This window comes from Capsicum annuum, chromosome 5, assembly GCF_002878395.1.
Source record: "Capsicum annuum cultivar UCD-10X-F1 chromosome 5, UCD10Xv1.1, whole genome shotgun sequence".
NCBI classification, from domain to species: domain Eukaryota; kingdom Viridiplantae; phylum Streptophyta; class Magnoliopsida; order Solanales; family Solanaceae; genus Capsicum; species Capsicum annuum.
Window position 1 is genome coordinate 45,813,240 of NC_061115.1, and position 8,076 is coordinate 45,821,315.

The window sequence follows — 8,076 nt, forward strand, 5'->3', positions numbered from 1 at the left end:
ATATTTGATAATAACCTTTCATCTTCTGGGAGGAGGTGTAGCTTAGACGTCACTAACTACGCTAATAATGAGGATGATAGAGGGGACGCAGAAAAAAATCCCCATGAGAACTACTACCCTGAATCGAGAACTATTATGGCTCCTATAAAAACTTCCCTAAAATCTAGTCCTCTTACCGTTGCCCCTTTGGGCCTCATTATGTATATCCTTCATCACCCTAGCATAATCACAACCCTTAGCAAAAGACCTACCCGCAACAACTAAATTCTTAGTATACATACGAATGGGAAGTTACAACTCTATAACAAAGCAACAAACTCTCTCATACTCAGTATCCAGAATAAAATTCACATGCCTATCCAACTTATGAAAATGAGCCTTATATTCTACAACTGTTATAGAGCCCTACTCGTGAGGCATATAATTCTCCATGAATATCTCATAGAACTGAGTCTAAGACAAAGAAAAAGATCTATCTAGTTTAGAATCCATATAACCCCTCCCTTACCAATGACGAGCAGATAAGTCAAACTAAAATGTAGTGTAATCCACACCACTAGTCTTAACAAGGCCTAAATTATGGAGCCTATCCTCACAAGAAATATGAAATTCATATGCATTCTTGCATGGAGCACTAGAAAATCTAGGCGGAGCCAATCTCAAGACCCACGATTTTGGTACTCATACTACACTTCTATACCTTTTTGGTATAGATCCAAGTACTAGTTGGCGGGATTAATTTGACATTCATGCAGAGTTGATTTGGATATTGGGTGAGCTCTTGGATTCAGATTTACCCCTTTTTGTTCTATTTATTATGTCTATTCTTTCACCTTTGAGAGGGATTGTATTTGACTATTCAGTATTCGTACTTCTTTTGTAGTAGCTCTTGTATTGACATCATCGAGTCTGAGATATTTATTGGTTTCTATCAATATATTAGACCCTTATGATTGTATATTACTATTTATATATTTAATTGTAAATTTTTTGGCTTTTAGGCCATTTTCTACCAAATTAGCCCATTGCATCTAGCTTCGAGCTATGGTTTGGCTTACCTACTAGCAGGATAGTATAGGTGACTTTATGACACGTATATTGGGTTGTGACACATGAATGACCTAAAAAACTATAAAAGGAGCAATTAGTAACAATTTAATCCCATATTTGGATCAATACACAAATTGGAGAGAAGACTTACAAGCAAAGGGCTCAAACTAGGGTTCTTTTTTCTAAAACTTTCCTTTCTCATAGTTTTACTTTATGAACTCGTCTATTGTGATTTTTTGTAAGACTATGAGTGGCTAAATGCCCTAATTCTAAGGTTGAGGCTTCAAATATAAGCATGTAAATATGGTTCCATTGTTGGTTAGTATGTTTATCAAGTATCCAATTGTTCTTACATTCTTGTTATACTATTCTAAAGCATCATGAACTTTCGGATAAATGTAAGTCTCAAAACAAATTGAACATAAGAGCTGAGGGATGGAATAAAGATTTTAAGGACTGTAAATAATTTATTTAATAACTAGAATCTAGTTGTTAAAGGATCATTTTTGGTTAGGATAGAGATATACCTAAACACCCCTCTTCCATTAACAAAATGGGAAGATTTTATAATGCATCAAAGTTAAAAATCCACATCCCTGGTCAACAATGTAGTTGTGAGATTAATTTTGGTATATGAATTAGAGGATGACCATTACCCTGTTATAACATAAAACCCGTAGATCAACAATCACGATAAACACCCACACCATCTATAAACCATAGTTATACATGAATGTGTTGTTTGTCTGAACCGTAGAACTCTTCATATGTTATTTACAATCCTATTTTCAAACCATTGCTCTTTTTTGCTATTTTGTTTATAATTACCAAACTCAATTGCATAATTGGTAACACTTTCACTTAGTCAATCTAATTAGTAACACTATAGTTGGGTAGTTGCTAACCACTAAGTCGTTGTCGGATCAATACTTGGCTTTTATATGCCACTTTAGTACTTGAGTTATCACATACACTTGCGTGTGCACTCAGAAGCAACAATGACTATGAATAAAATATAGAGACAAATTTAAGCAATATGAGAGAGAAGTCGAATACATCAAATGCTAGGAGGTTATCCCAAATCTCTAATCTATAATTGTGCGCATGATGCATACATCAACAATGAGAACTCGTACTATGATATGTAGGGTGTAGAAGTCTAGCATAAGTATGAAACACGTGGTACTCTATAGGAATCTCCTGACTAAGCTCCAATGATAATGCAAGCATAAATAAACGTAAAGTTGGAATATAATCTATAGGCAACTAACTAAGAAAATAAACATGATAATGATTAGGGAGCAATACCGATAACCTTATCCTATTCTAACACTATTATGAACTAAAGTGAAATACCGTATGTCATATGTCAATATACAAAGGAAGAGTGAAAGAAAGTTATATAATAGTATACAAGGACAAAAATGCATAAATGATATGAATAGGCTAGGAAGAGAGGGATACAAGGTACCATACATGTACACACACATGAACACATATATATACGGGTAACTAAAGGTAGTTACCTAAGGGATCCAACCTAGCACATCGAAGGTCACAGCCAGATAGGCAAGCAAAGACTAGCAAACTGAGTGTCCCAACCAAATTATAATTTTACCAATAATAAAGAAAGAAAAGGAACCACAAATGTAATGACAATCTTGGGTACTATTCCATATAAGTGGCTATCTGAACAAAAATTACCGAATAAATCCCCCATAAACTCAAAAGTTTCAATCAAACACTCAACAAATAACAATCATAAACTATACCTATACAATCCTCCATAAGGTCAATACATATAAGCACCAAATAATATACTAGTGATAGGCAATGCATATGAATAAATCAATGTAAAGTAAATCCATAGTACCATATCTGATTTGAGTTAAATAATGTACCAAGTGACACCTCCTCCAACTCACCAACCTGTAAAGGCAATACCTATTATGACTTCTCTTCTCAATCATTGTGGCTTACGAACTAAGGAGCCCCCTAGGGGATTTGGAAATATTAGTATACATTGCTTGTTGCTATTCTGGACTTCCAATAACCATCACTATTAATATACTCCGTACAGTGTCATATAGATGTATATATAATAAGTTCACACACTCAAACTATGACTAAAAGAGTGTAATTTTGTGAATCCATTGCTCAAGATAAACTTTGGGACTCAATCAGCATGAAGCTTAGAAAACATCATAATCTCTCTCGATAAAATTGAATAGTAGTGTCAAAAGATAGGATAGACCACTAACTAAAATCAATTACGATCTAGTTTCCAAAACATCATGTTTAGCTACAAAATTTCATAAATCATTAAATAATGTGGTATAGTTCTCATTATATAAGAATATATTTTAAAACATAAAAGTGGGAATAAATTCCTTTTTGAAATAGTAGTAAAATCAAAGATATGGTTTGAATAGTACCACAAAATAAGAATGAATGAGCCTAAAAGTATGCATGTCATAACTAGTATCTAAATAATAAACCATAAGTATCTCAGCATATATAGACTAAAGCCAGGTCCTTATCAAAGATAAAATACTTACCTGGAGTCCAACTAGTTTCATAACCATGGCCTTGTTCCCAACAGTACATAACTAGTATAATTGTAATTCTTTAATTTGGGAAACTATGATCAAAATCACTATGTCAAATAGAAAACCTTATACAAAAGGATCCTTAGCATCAAACTATGGTCCACTAACTTATAATCTAGGGTGATAGGATTCTATCGCTACAACAAGTATTTTATACAATGTTTCGGGTGACATTTTTACCCAAATTCCCTAAATAGGATAACTCATGATGTACTAGTCATAATTACATCCTATAACCCCTACCTAACATACAATGTACACATACACTACCTCATAGATAAAAGTAATTGAAAACTATCTCGATGCCAAAATTACAAGTCTTAAATCATCCACCAAGAGTTTCTCTACACTCCGTGATCACAAAATAGTGTCGCCCTATAAAAATAATAATCTACGAATCACTAGGAATAAAATAAGACACATTGATATAAAAATATTTACGCCAAAATTTTGGACAAGAACATGATCGCAGTGCTTGCAAAAAAACCCAAAATTGAATTCTTCACGAGGTCCCTCAAAGGGACAAGGAATGTGTGATAAAAAGTAGAGCAAAAATAGAGTAGAAATAAGGGCCTAAATCTACCCTAAAGGCTACAAATTTTGAGACCTAAATTCTAAGTAATTTATAATGAAAAGAATGGAATTTGATGGTAAAATAATGGAAAATGACCAAAGAGTGTTGGGATAACTTATCTTATATTCAATTGATGATTCCCCACACTTTCCCATTTCCCATTCTCTCAAAAATAGAGGGGAAATGTTAAGAATAAGGGAGAAATAAAGAGCAAAGAATGGGATTTAATCACTAGATGATGCCATTAAAATGACCAAATGATCGTTTAAGCAATCACCGCTTAATCGGTCTAATGATTGCTTAAGAGATCCTTTACAAAAATTCGATCTTTGATTAAGAGGACGAGTGTCGCTTGAGCGACCACTGCTTAAGCAATGAGGCCTCCGATTAACCGACTATGCGATGTCCAAGGTTAATTATAAAAGCAATCCCTTTTCTTAAACGACCACCTCTTAAGAGACCAAATGTCTTCTTAAGAGATTATACTAGATGATGACAGGCACCAGATTTTTCTAAGTCTAAGTACGCTCTAAGCAGGTGCTCGAGATTCATTCAAAAACACATGAAATCAATGAACTATGCTACATTAATAAAGTTGACATTATGGACTCAATGGAACCATTAAAACCTTCAATAGAGGTTATTTTGACTCAATATAGGTCCCACAACCATAGACCAAATTGAGTCTGAAAACCTTAGGACCTTAGCTAAGGTCCCCTTAGCCTAAAATTAATGTTTTAGAGCTAATGACGCTGTCAGTATTCTCATCTAATATTAATTACAAGGAGTTTTGGTATGATACCAATCCTTAGTAGTAATAACTCTAAAATAAGGAAATGATTCAAAACCCCAAACAAACAACTTGATAACCAAATCAATAGTTCTACTAAGTCAAAAAGGAACTATTATTGCTATGGAAAGGCTCAAAATGGACAAAATTTGAGGAAATGACCTGAAGGGTCATTATAATATCCACTACTAAAATGACTTGCATCTACAAAAGTAAATGGATAGAAAAATATCAAAAGCTTAAATAGATGATAAACTGGGTTGGTATACGCCATGAATAACTCCCTCGATAACCTCCAAGGAGAAATAATACTTTCAAGGGATTTCACCCAAGGTATCTTTTTTTACACCAACTTTGTTACTTTATTTTCCAAATCACCAAAGACTTAACCTTAACAAATAACTATCCTCCAACAATATCGAGAATAAATAATGCATGTAAATGAAAACCACTATACACTAATATCTTGTCGATACAAGCATAACTACGTTGAAAATCAACCAAGCTAATGAAAATCCAAGGTAATAATCATGGACCAACTCTAATATCCAAATCTAACCTCCTTTGGCCATTATAAACATATTATCTACTCTAAACCACATAAAAATCATTTGATCCCTATTTGTAGAACCCCATCGCACTAATATCAAAGAACTAAAGCTGATCCAACAAAAACACATAATGGTACCTGGACATACAAATGGTAATGACCAATGTCTGCAATCTATGTCAAAGCCACTAACTAATCTAGATGTCCATTATGATTGATAGTCAGGAGTCCGAAGAACAGATACTCAAAGCTCAATGGTTTTCTCAAGGGTGCCCTACTAACTAAGGATTAAAACATGGTAAGTCCAACTTGAGTACACTTCTTTTGTAGAGTAGATATTCAAAATTTTTGGGAAAGACTAAAAACCAAGGTCAAAACATAAAGAAACCATCATTAAGTGTTAAGGGGCTATCGTTCGAACATCTACTAACCACAATCTATCTAAAATAAAAAAGACAGAATAGTTAGATAAAGAGTAGGCTTAGCCATCCTATAGATAAAATCCTAATTATGTCAAACATAAAATAAAGGTTGCAACCAAGTTAGGCAATCCAAAACTATAACTTCATCACCAAAGCCTAACTACTGGATCCCAACTATCCAAACTAATTATATAGATAAGTAAGCATCCATACTCCAAACTCAAACAAAACTTCTAAGTTGTTATTCACCAGAGTAAAAATCAAAAACTTAGGCCAATAAGTCTTAACCAAGTCAAAGTAACCAAATTAACCTTCCTATTATAAATTAAGCATATCTCAAATAGTTTTTGCAAGAGCTGAAACTAAAATATTGCTAAAGAACATTACCACAAGTGGGAAGACAACTTGATCAATACACAAGTAGTAAGCTCCACATCTGCTAAAGGGATAATGCATCAAGGAATAACCAAGAACTCACCAAGGCTGCAAACATTACAAGTGATATCTAAAACTCAACAAACTCGGTGAAATACAACTTTATCTTGAAGTTGGTAAATCTTATACTCAATCTATGAAATGAATACCCATAGGTTTATATCACCAAGGAGTATCACTACATGAAGTCACATCAAGCCAAGCAAATGCCAAAATGAGGGTTTCCTAAATTCACCCATTTACAATAACTTTAACTCGATCGATCCATTAACCATATCATAGAGAGAATGAAATATCCAATACCACACAAATAGAAAAATCAAAGCTATCACCAAGAGATAAATTAAATAACTAAATGTCAAGCCTTAGTCCTCTTAATATTAATATAAAGACTCTTATTGGGCGATGAACTAGTCAAATAAAATTAACAACTCTCAGATTTAACACCCTCATAAATAAGACATAGTGAAGTATAGCCTATGCTAAAATCTTAGCAAACAATAAGGTAAGTCCTAGAGTCTCAAACTCAGAAATATGCAATAATACAAAATAAACAAATCTAGAACCATAATAAAACAATGGATGACCAACCTACCTTCAATTTCATAGCCCACATAACAACAAATCTATCTTTTCTAATAAATGAGGAAAATAACCAACTCACCTTGTTAAAAGAGAGAAAACCATCCAACGAGCTAGCCACCTAGGCCTACAAATAAATCTCTAGGAAGGAAATTCTAACTTGATAATGCTATTGTAGTCATCTATGAAGTAACAATCGATAAACATGAAAATAATAAAAACAATAGCAACTAAAATAGTGTCACCAGTAGAAGGTGTAGCTAGTACCAAAAATAAAAGTCAATAACAAGTACCACTATAGAGCCATAAGAAGGAGAACAATATACCATGGCACACTACAACCAATATAAAATACCAAGTTATAACATCATCCATTTGTATAAAACCCCCAATTTATCTCAAATAGAAAGTAAAAGATAGGAAATTAATGGTGTATATATCACAGTAGAAATCCAAAGTCATAAACCAGCTATGCCTAAAAGAGTACAAATTTGAGCATGTCCAAATATAGACTAAGCATGTGAATCACCAACTGAGGCACTACATACACTACCTCTAACTAAAGATGTCACATATCTATGAGACTAATCTTGATGAGCTGAATAGCTCTTAATTCTATGTAGAGGACACTCTCTATATCATAAAAGACTCCTAAAACCCTAAATTAGTATGAAATGCAAGATAACCTTAACTAGTTGACCAACTCACGCCCAAGGCCCTCTCTAGACCAATGACTATCTTACTATAATTAAAATAGGCTTCTATAATACATTGAGGTATTGTACCTACTAAACTAGAATAGGTTCAACGTCCTAAATATCTAGGTCAAATATTCCAAAAAATCTAACAAGAACTGTACCCACTCTGACCACCATGACTAATCTAAGAGAAGCCTATAGCCTGAGATGCTACTTGTGTAGGATTGACAAACTATAAGTAATACTAATCTCTTTTTTAAGGATCTCTTCTTCTAGATGGAATACCAATAGAATTGTATGGATGACATAACTTTATGATGCTCCGTACAACTTTGTTGATTTTATTTTTGACCCTTCCACATGTGT